This window comes from Sapajus apella, unplaced genomic scaffold, assembly GCF_009761245.1.
Source record: "Sapajus apella isolate SASKATOON/1434 unplaced genomic scaffold, GSC_monkey_1.0 scaffold95, whole genome shotgun sequence".
Classification (NCBI taxonomy): Eukaryota; Metazoa; Chordata; class Mammalia; order Primates; family Cebidae; genus Sapajus; species Sapajus apella.
The window spans coordinates 964276-976048 of record NW_022437035.1 but is presented as its reverse complement, the minus strand read 5'-3'; positions in this window follow the sequence as shown (position 1 = coordinate 976048).

Below are 11773 nucleotides of genomic sequence, written 5' to 3'. Positions count from 1 at the left end.
AAGCCTCCTGAGTAGCTGGTACTACAGGCACGTGCCACCATGCTCAGCTAGTTTTTTGTATTTTTAGTAGAGACATGGTTTCACCATGCTAACCAGGATGGTCTTGATCTCCTACCTTGTGACATGCCTGCCTCGGCCTCCCAAAGTGCTGGGATTACAAGTGTGAGCCACCGTGCTGGGCCTTTTTTTTTTTTTTTTTTTTTGAGATGGGTTTCACTCTTGTTGCCCAATCTGGAATGCAGTGGTGGGATCTAGGCTCACTGCAGCCTCCGCCTCCCAGGTTCATGCAATTCTCCTGCCTCAGCCTCCTGAGTAGCTGGGATTACAGGTGTCTGCTGCCATGCCCAGCTAATATTTGTATTTTTAGTAGAAACAGGGTTTTGCCAGGCTAGTCTCAAACTTCTGGCCTCAAGTGATCTGCCCACCTCGGCATCTCAAAGTGCTGGGATTATAGGTGTGAGCCACCACGCCCAGCCACCCTTCTCCTTTAAATGTTGAAGCCCTCTCACCTTGAACTGTAATAACAACAACAAAAAACAATTGAAGCCCTCAAAGTCATGTTTGAGCATAGGCACAAAACCTAGACAGCTTCTGTGATTCCATGTCTTTTTCCTCCATGGAGGTGGCCATGACACTTGGCACACCTGGTGACAAGGAGATGATGGCAGTAATTGCCAAATTGAGTCAACCCAGTTTTTAATGCTGGCATTTGCATATTAAAACTTGCTGGCCAGCCCTTTAAGGTACCTTTTTTCTTAGAAAAGAGATGGTTTTGGGGTTGTTTATTATTACAGGAAATTTTTTTTTTTAAAGATGGATTCCCACTCTGTCGCCAGGCTGGAGTGCAGTGGTTCGATCTTGGCTCACTGCAACTCTGCCTCCCAGGTTCAAGCAATTCTGCCTTAGCCACCCGAGTAGCTGTTTCACCATATTGATCGGGCTGGTCTTGAACTCCTGACCTCATGATCCGCCTCCCAGAGTGCTGGGATTACAGGTGTGAGCCACCTCGCCTGGCCTATTACAGGAAAATTTTTACTAAGAACTTTTACCTTTATTATTTGCCTAAAAATTATTTGTTAATAACTTCTGTATTACAATGACCTTGCTCAGTTCACCTATTTCTAATGGTTTCTTGAGTATCTACAAATGATGACTATAAGAGTTAAAGCAAGAGGAAGGAAACACAAAAAGCATCTCAACAGTCAGACACAGGTTTATTTTGGAGAATAAACCTGAGAGGGGCTTCTGGCTGATTTCCATAAGGGGTGCTCTCTCTTACAGACTAATAGTATTGTTTTTTTTTTAGGGTGAAAGGGCTTATTACAAGCTAGAAATGTTTCCGTGTTGGGGAGAAGTTTATGCGGGAATTGGAATGTCTGTGGTCTGAGGGGAGGTTATCTCGGGGCTGGCATGTCTCTGGTCGGGGAGGAGTTTAGAATGTTTCTGGTCAGAGATGTTATTTGTGGTTTATGGTCATGCTGACCTTAGCCATAAGGCTGATGCCCTTTGAATTTAGGCAATTTTGGGGTGGGCGCAGTGGCTCATGCCTGTAATCCCAGCACTTTGGGAGGCCAAGGCTGGTGGATCACGAGGTCAGGAGTTCAAGACCAGCCTGAACCTCCATCTTTACCTAAAACATAAAAATTAGCCAGGCGTGGTGGCACACATCTGTAATCCCAGCTACTCAGGAGGCTGAGGCAGGAGAACTGCATGAACCTGGGAGGCAGGGGTTGCAGTGAGCTGAGATCACGCCACTGCACTCCAGCCTGGGTGTGACAGAGCGGGACTCCGTCTCAAAAAGAAAGGAAAAGAATTTAGGCAGTTTTTAATCAGGGTGAACTTTAAAATGATAGTGTATGACCAAGATGGTGATGCTCCTGCTCTGTCAGTGACAGTTTCATGTCCTCTTTTCCAGCTTTATGGCTTTTGTTTTTCTTACCTTATTACATTGGCTGAGACTTCCCCTATAACTACTGAAAGGAAATAATGAAATAATTCTTATCTTGGTTTTGATCTTAAAAGGGAGGCTTTTTATATTGTGCCTTTAAGCATGACACTTACTGTAGGTTTTTGTAGCCACAGTGTATCAGATTAAGGAAGTTTCTTTTCAGGCCTACGAATGTTGGCAAATTGCTTTTCTGCATCTACTGAGATGGTAAGTGATTTTTCTTCTTTAGTCTGTGAGTGTGGTGAATTGTGCTGCTTGATTCTTCTTTATTTTTCTTTGTTTTGTGACAGGGTCTGGGCCTGTCATCCAGGCTGGGGGGCAATGGCATGATCATGGCTCACTGCAGCCTCCACATCCCAGGCTCAAGTGATTCCCACCTCAGATTCCTGAGTAGCTGGGACTACAGGTGCATGCCACCATGCCCGGCTAATTTTTGCATTTTCTGGTAGAGACAGAGTTTTGCCGTAATGGCCCAGCTGGTCTCGAACTCCTGAGCTCAAGTGATCACAGGCTTCAGCCTCCCAAAGTGCTGGGATTACAGGTGTAAGCCTTGATTTTCTAATGTTCAGCCAATCTTGCATCCCTGGAACAAACTCACATTGGTGGGGATGAATTCGTTTTGCTTTCTGTATCCCTGGATTTGGTTTGCTCATGTTTTGTTTAAGAGTTATGCAGGCCAGGGCCGGGCATGGTGGCTCACGCCTGTAATCCAAGCACTTTGGAGGCCAAGGTGGGCAGATCACCTGAGGTCGGGAGTTCAAGACCAGCCTGACCAACATGGTGAAACCCTGTCTTAAAAAAAAAAAAAAAAAAAAAAGAGTTATGCATCTCTGTTCATGAATCAAATACCCCTAAATTTCTCCTTCTTGACATTTTCTTTTTTGCCAGGCTTTGCTTTCAAGTTTATGCTTGCTTCTTCAAAGACATTGAGCAGGCCGGGTGCAGTGGCTCACGCCTGCCAGCACTTTGGGAGGCCGAGGCGGGTGGATCACGAGGTCAAGAGATCGAGACCATCCTGGTCAACGTGGTCAAACCCCGTCTCTACTAAAAAACTACAAAAAATTAGCTGGGCATGGTGGTGCGTGCCTGTAATCCCAGCTACTCAGGAGCCTGAGGCAGGAGAATTGCCTGAATCCAGGAGGCGGAGGTTGCGGTGAGCTGAGATCGCACCATTGCACTCCAGCCTGGGCAACAAGAGTGAAACTCTGTCTCAAAAAAAAAAAAAAAAAAAAGACATTGAGCAATATTTCCTCTTTTCTGTTCCCTGGAAGTTTGTGTAAGACTGGTGTTTTTTCTTTCAGTAGGTTTCAAAGAATTCACTTAGGAAGAGTTCTGGGCCTGGAGTCACTTCCTCTGGCCCTGTGGGAATCTCGCTGTTGCTTTCGTTGGCAGTGTTTATTTATGAGTAGGCTTGAGAACTTTTTGTCTGTTGAAACAGCCATTTGTAGTTTTCTTTCTGTGAACAGTGAGTCACATCCCTATGCATATTTTTACTGGATATTTGGCCTTTTTTTGTTTAATTATTTGAGACTCATTCTGTTGCCAGGCTGGAGTGCAGTGGTGCAATGTCAGCTCACTGCAACCTCCACCTCCGGAGTTCAAGCAATTCTCCTGCCTCGGCCTCCTGAGTAGCTGGGATTACAGGCACATGCCACCAAGCCAGGCTAATTTTTGTATTTTTAGTAGTGACGGGGTTTTACCATGTTGGTCAGGATGGTCTCAATCTCTTGACCTCAATCACCTTGTTAGCCAGTCTGGTCTTGAACTCCTGCCCTTGTGATCCACCTGCCTTGGCCTCCCAAAGTGCTGGGATTACAGGCGTGAGCCACCGCATCCAGCCCTTGAAACTGTTTTTCTCCAGGATTTTCATTGATCTTTTGTTGTTGTTGATAATAGAGAGGCGATCTTACCATGTTGCCCAGGTTGGTCTCAAACTCCTGGGCTCAAGTGATCTACCCACCTGAGCACCTCAAAGTGCTGGGATCACAGGTGTGAGCCATTGTATTTGGCTTGATGTAAAAAAAAAATCTTAAAAGACCAGTAAAGGCTGAGCGCAGTGGCTCATGCCTGTGATCCCAGCACTTTGAGAAGCCAAGATGGGTGGATCACCTAAGGTCAGGAGTTTGAAACCAGCTGACCAACATGGTGAAACCCATCTCTACTAAAAATACAAAAATTCCCTGGATGTGGTGGTGGACAGCTGTAATCCCAACTATTTGGGAGGCTGAGGCAGGAGAATTGCTTGAACCCGGGAGGCAGAGATTGCAGTGAGATGAGATTGTGCCACTGCACTCCAGCCTGAGCAATAGAGTAAGACTTCATCTCAAAAAAAAAAAAGAAAAATATTTAAATAAAAATAAAACACTAAATTTAAATTTTTTATTTTTACATGTTCTTATTTATTAGTGTTTTTCTTTTACGGCTTTTTGGTTTTATGACTTGCCTAAAAAGGCCTGCCCCACTCTAAGAACATAAAATTTGCTCATGTGATATTTATGTGGTTTCATTTTGAGGGCTGTTTCTTTATTTGAGACAGAATCTTGCTCTAGAGTGCAGTGGTGCAACCTCAGCTCACTGTAACCTCCATCTCCTGGGTTCAAGTGATTCTCCCGCCTCAGCCTCCCAAGTGGCTGTGTGCCCACCACCAGGCTGCGCTAATTTTTACATCTGGAACGTTAGTAATTTAGTATCCCCATCTATAAAACTGGTATAATCACAGCTCCCCTTCTGGAGAGAATTATGTAAATTAAGGCATGTAAAGCAATAGAATAGCACGCGGCCCAGCAGATGCTGTTTCTGTTGTATTAAGACACATATTTGGGTTACGGGAAGTTCCGTGAAAGGGTAGTGTGTGCAGAGAGACCCCCACATGCAGAAGGAGCCAAGAAACCAAAGAAGGAAGCCAACAAACCCAGTGTGTTGGTGTGGCACGATTCATTGGGGGAAACTTACAGACGGAAGCATGGTCTTGGTCAGCCACAAGACAATAGTCCACACTGCAAACCCCCAGACCCAGGACTTACATCCTGGGGGAAATACACATACTCTGGAAGGAATGTGTAAGTGGCCACAGGTGTCAGAGCCTGTGATTTGTGCAACAGCATCAAGGGTGATTTTGAAGGAACGTACAGTGAATAGGTGTTTCTGCATAATGGGTAATACATCAACTAGACATTTTGGAGGCATTCCCAGTCTCCGGGTTAGATGTTACATGGTGAATTAGCCTTTAACATAAAGTCACTTTTGTCCTCACAAAGGAGTATCCATCCATTCCCATTTTATTCAGTGTTTTTTTTTTTGTTTGTTTTGTTTTGTTTTTTAAGATGGGGTTTCACCATGTAGGTCAGGCTGGTCTTGAACTCCCGACCTCAGGTGATCCGCCTGCCTTGGCCTCCAAAGTGCTTGGATTACAGGCGTGAGCTACCACGCCCGGCCTTTTTTTTTTTTTTTTTAATCTGTTCGTTTTTACCAAGAATGTGTTTTAATGGCTGGGTGCGGTGTTTCAGGCCTGTAATCCCAGTACTTTGGAAAGCCAAGGCAGGTGGATCACCTGAGGTCTCAGGTCTCAGCCTGGTCAACATGGTGAAACCCTGTCTCTACTAAAAATACAATAATTAGCTGGATGTGGTGGCAGGTACCTATAATCTCAGCTACTTGGGAGCCTGAGGCAGGAGAGTTACTTGAACCCAGGAGGCAGAGGTTGCAGTGAGCCAAGATCATGCCATTGTACTCCAGTCTAGGGAACAAGAACAAAACTCAGTCTAAAAAAAAAAAAAAGAGAGGCCAGGCTCGGCTCGGTGGCTCACGCCTATAATCCCAGCACTTTGGGAGGCCGAGGTGGGCAGATCACCTGAGATCAGTAGTTCAAGACCAGCCTGACCAACATGGTGAAACCCTGTCTCTACTAAAAATACAAAGATTAGCTGGGCATGGTGGTGGGTGCCTGTAGTCCCAGCTGCTTGGGAGGTTGACACAGGATAATTGCTTGAACCTGGGAGGCGGAGGTTGCAGTGAGCCAAGATCGTGCAACTGCACTCCACCCTGGGCAACAGAGGGAGACTCCATCTCAAAAAAAAAACAAGAATATGTGTTAAAGCCAGGTGCGGTGGCACACGCCTATAATCCTAATGCTTTGAGAGGCCAAGGCAGGAGCTCAAATGAGCTCAGATTTAAGATCAGCCTGGTAACATGGTGAAACCCCGTCTCTATAAAAAATTAGCCAGGCGGCCAGGCGCGGTGGCTCACACCTGTAATCCTAGCACTTTGGGAGGCTGAGGGGGACAGATCGCCTGAGGTCAGAAGTTCAAAACCAGCCTGACCAACGCGGTGAAACCCTGTCTCTACTAAAAATACAAAAATTAGCCAGATGTGGTGGCAGGTGCCTGTAATCCCAGCTACTCAGGAGTATAAGGTACGAGAATTCCTTGAACCCGGGAGGCGAACACTGCAGTGAGCCGAGATCACGGCACTGCGCTCCAGCCTAGGTGATACAGGGAGACTCCGTCTCAGAAAACTCAGTCAATCAATAAAAATATAGGATGCCCAATTAAATCTGAATTTCAGATAAATGACCATTTGTTTTCAGCATAAGTATGTCCTAAGTATTATAACTGAACTCCATTTATATCATCCTGGAAAGGCATTTATTACGTCCAAGTTTTCAAATTTATTAAAATAAAGATGAGTAATCTTTTAACTTCCTCTATCGATGTGGTTTCTCCATTCTCATTTCTTATTTTGTGGTATTCACGCTTCCTTCATTTGTACCAATTCACTAGCTAATAACCTATTATACTTTTTGAAGGCCTATTATTCTGATTTCAAATTTATCAATTTCTGCTTCAGTTGTTCCTGAGTTCGTTCGCTTTCTTTATTTTTCCTTTACTGACTTTGTGTGTGTGTGTGTGCGTGTGTGTGTGTGTGTGTGTGTGTGTGTGAGATGCAGTCTTACTCTGTTAACTTACTTGCCCAGGTTGGAGTCCAGTGGTGCAATCTCAGCTCACCGAAACTTCCGGCTGCTGGGTTCAAGCAATTCTCCTGCCTTAGCCTCTCAAATAGGTGGGATTATAGGTGTGTGCCACCATGCCTAGCTAATGTTTGTATTTTTAGTAGAGATGGGTTTTCACCTTGTTGGTGAGATGAATCTCGAACTCCTGACCTCAAATGATTGGCCGGCCTCAGCCTCTCAAGTTCTGGAAAATTTTTCCTGACAAGAAACCCAAGCGGCACTCAGGGGATCGGAGGAACACTATCACGCCGGCGGGCCCAGAAAGGCTCACACCCAAAAGTCTGGACCCCAGCTAAGAAAAGTACACAGTTTTTATAGGTAAAGGGGAAAGGAAGTGACTCAGGACTTTGGACAACGCAGCAGGTTTTAGACGACGCGGCAGTTTTCCTTAAGGCTTTTCAGTTAGTAAGCAATAAGTTGAGGCACTGAAGCAGAAAGAGGCAGTTACTAATAAAAATAGGGTCAGTTTTAAAAATAGAGACGGTTGCTGACAACGTGCTGACAAAATCCTAGGCAAAATATCCACTTCACCCAAAGTGTTGAGATTACAGGCAGGAACCCCTGTGCCCAGCCTCCTTCACTAACTCCCTCAATAAGGTATTTATTTTGGTTTTGTTTGTTTGTTTGTTTGTTTTTGAGACAGAGTCTCACTCTGTCACCCAAGCTGGAGTACACTGGTGGGATCTTGACCCACTCTGACCTCTGCCTCCCAAGTTCAAGCAATTCTTATGCCTCAGCCTCCCAATCAGCTGAGATCACAGGTGCCCACCACCACACCTGGCTAATTCTTTTGTATATTTAGTAAAGACAGGGTTTCACCATGTTGGCCAGGCTGGTCTTGAACTCCTGACCTCAGGTAATCCACCCATCTCGGCCTCCCAAAGTGCTGGGATTGCAGGCGTGAGCCACCGTGCCTGGACTATTTATTTTGATTCTTATTTTCTTTTCTTTTTTTTTTTTTTTTGACGGAGTTTCGCTCTTGTTACCCAGGCTGGAGTGCAATGGCGCGATCTCGGCTCACTGCAACCTCCGCCTCCTGGGTTCAGGCAATTCTCCTGCCTCAACCTCCTGAGTAGCTGGGATTACAGGCATGTGCCACCATGTCCAGCTGATTTTTTGTATTTTTAGTAGAGACGGGGTTTCACGATGTTGACCAGGACGGTCTCGATCTCTTGACCTCGTGATCCACCCGCCTTGGCCTCCCACAGTGCTGGGATTACAGGCGTGAGCCACCGCGCCCGGCTTGATTCTTATTTTCTAATGTAACTATTTAAGCAACAAATTTTCCTCTGAGCCCTGCATTAGCTGTACCCTGTAGGGTCTGATGTGTGCTGATTACAGCATTACTTGAAGATGCTGCCCTTTGTGTGTTGATTCCCTCTCTGTAACAAGATGTGTCTCTGACTGGACCGGGAATGTACACTGGCTGGCTGTGCTGGTGGTGCAGGATGGATGTGGGGCGGGGCCTGTGCAAGTCCACCAGGGCGAGATGAGCAGGGAGGGAGAGGAACGGGCTTCCTCCAGGGGCCTCAGGAACCAAGGAAGCCTTCGCACTACCTCCAGGCTGGGTCAGATGTGCATTTTCCACTGCTTATTCATTATGAATGAGGAGTCAACTGCCGTGGTACCGGCAGCAAAAAGACTGAAAAGAGGTAAGGAAGTGGAGCCAGGGCTGGACCACAGCTGGAGGGGAGAGGGAGGGTTCCATGGGCAGCACAGGAGGAAGGCGAGGTGGGCACCGGACCGCTTCCAGCTGCCTCAGGGCGGACTTCCATTTGGCACATTGAGTCCAGCGTGCATGAAAACCCTGTCCAGTTGGAGAGGGTTGGGGGCGTTGGTCAGGTATGTGGGTCTGAGACTCCAGACAGCTTGGCCAAAGCCAGCATGGTGATCCATCAGTTCACAAGTGGTGACTGAGCCTTCTTGGGTGGGTGGCAGCCCCAGGGTTGGCCAAGGATCCAGGGAGCACACCGTCACTCTGCAGGTGAGTCAGAATCAGGCACCACGGAGCCAGGGTTGCACACTGCCGGGGGCAACAAGAACCCCTTTTCCTCTCCCCGACACTCAAAGTTATCATGCTCTGTGGGTGCCGCTGGGAGGCGCTGATGGGAGAGCCTGGCTGGCCTTCCCAGGTGAGCTCCAGGCAGCCTCCCTTCATCCTGGCCCAGGTGTGGGTGTGGTCTGGGAGCACAGAACCAGGTTCCCACCATGGATCACCTGAGGTTTGTGCCTAGCAGCCTCCTCCTTTTGTTTCCTTTTCCTTTTTGGCTCAAAGTGTTTGGGACAAGTGGCTGCTACCGACAGCTCTCAAGGTGGCCCCACACACCTGAACCAACCACCTCTCCCGTGCCATGAAGACTTCTCAGGGGGGCCCCATTAAGAGCTGGACTGGGACCTTGGTTAAACTGCAAGGGGGGACGCACTGTCACCCTGCAGGCCGTGCAGTTCAGCTGAAGCCACTGGGACCATGGCTTGGGAGCCCGTCTAGGGCGAGGCCACCACATGGAGGGGCCTGATGGTGTGAGGTCGGCTTCTGGATCCCACCACACTGAAGCACCCCAGAGAGTCCCTTGTTCTCTCTAAACCCACCATTTCTGCGCCCTGGACCTCGACCCAGCCCTGCTGTTTTCAAAGACGTGTTTTCCACTGACTCCCGAAGCCAGATTCCAGGAGAAGCTGGTGGTCCCGCACCTGCCTGCATTCCGGCAGCCCACGAGGGTCTGTGCTGACAGTGGGTCTGCCCGCCCACTCATCTCAAAGTGAGTCACCTTTTGCCCCCAGACCCTCTTCCTAGCCTGCCAGATCACCCCTTCCAGCCACATAGTCAAGCCCAAATTAGGAATGAGCCCCATCCAGCCCCTCTCCCACACACAATCTCCAAAGTAATCCCTGGAACCCATGATTAGATCTTATATGGCAAAAGTGATTTTGAAGAAGTGATTCAGTTAAGGGTTTGGAGATGGGGAGATTATCCTGGACTGTCCAGGTGGACCCACTATGCCCCAAAATTCTCAAGTTGAAACCTAATCACCAATGTGAAAGTATTGGCAGGTGGAGCCTTTGGGATGTGGTTAGGTCATCAGGGTAGAGCTCTCATGAATAGGATTAGCGCCTTATAAAAGAGATCCCAGAGGCTGGGCACAGTGGGATGCACCTATAGTCCCAGCTACTGAGGTGGCTGAGGCTGGAAGATCTCGGGTATAGGAATGAGCTATGATTGCACCATCGCACTCCAGCCGTGGTGACAGAGCAAGACCCTGTCTCTAAAGTAAAGAAATAAGAGAGACCCCCAGAGAGCTAGCTAGCTCCTTCCACTATGTTAGTTAGAAGTTGCCATACATGAGGACATGTGCCCTCACAAGACATCAAATCTGCCAGCACCTTGATCTTGGACTTCCCAGCCCCCAGAACCGTGAGCAGTAAGTTTCTGTAAAATGCTATAAGCCACCGACTTTCCAGTATTTCTGTTATCGCAGCCCAGGCAGACTAAAACAACCTCTGTGGCACATTTGGGGTGATGTAGGAACACCCAATGTTCCCAGGAACCAGTGAGGGGCAGGAGTCCCAGATCCGTCTAGTGAGATCCCCAGAGAGCGCCATGTACCCACCCTGCAGCTGGCAAAGCTGTTTATGGAAGTTAGGGGCCCACTGGTTTAGAGCAGCTGTTCTCAGCCGGGGGGGATTTGGCACTGTCTTGAGACAGCTTTGGTTGTCATGACAGGGCGAGTGTGGTAGGGGGCGCTACTGCATCACACAGGCACAACATGCTACAGTGTGGGGACGGCCCCCCAACAAAGAATCATTTCATCCAAAACATAGATGGGAGCCAGGCGCAGTGACTCACTCCTGTAATCCCAGCACTTTGGGAGCCAGGGGTTTGAGAACAGCCTGGGTAACATGGTGAAACCCCATCTCTACAGAAAAAAAAAAGCAAAAAATTAGTCGGGCGTGGTGACAACTGTCCTCCCAGCTACTTGGGGGTCTGAGGTGGGAGGATTGCTTGAGCCCAGGAGGTCGAGGCTGCAGTGGGCTGAGACTGCACTTCACTCCAGCCTGGGTGATAAAGTGAGCTGTCTCAAAAAAAAAAAAAAAAATTAGTTGAGCATGGTGGCGTGCACAGTGGTTTGTGCCTGTAGTCCCAGCTACCTGAAAGGCTGAGGTGAGTAGACGGCTTGACCCCGGGAGACGAAACCTGCAGTGAGCCAAGATTGTGCCACTGCACTCTAGCCTGGGTGACAGAGCCAGACCCTGCCTCAATTAAAAAAAAAAAAAAATGACAGAACAGGCCTGGTGTGGTGGCTCGCACCTGTAATGCCATCACTTTAGGAGGCTGAAGTGAGCAGATCACGAGGTCAGGAGTTCGAGACCAGCCTGGCCAACATGGTGAAACCCTGTCTGTACTAAAAATATAAAAATTAGCTGGGTGTGGTGGCGGGCACCTGTAATCCCAGCTACTCGGGAGGCGAACCAGGGAGGCAGAGGTTGTAGTGAGCTGGGATCACGCCACTGCACTCCAGCCTGGACGACAGAGCCAGAGACTCCATCTCAAAAAAACAAAGAAAGAAAGAAAAAACCACACTCTGTGGCAATAAGATACCAAATTGTAAAGAGGACCCAAGGCCAAGCCAGGCAAGGGTTTATTCATGCACCCCTGCACTTAAAGAATAAACTATGTCTTAACTACAAACGAGTTTTCCTTTTTCTCCAGCAGGTAAACAAGCACTGGCCTGAAGCAACGTTAATCCACTTTCCAGCTCATCCAGCTCGCAGAGGCTGACTCACTGATCCCCTGTTCCTCTGCCCTAACTGCAGCTCTG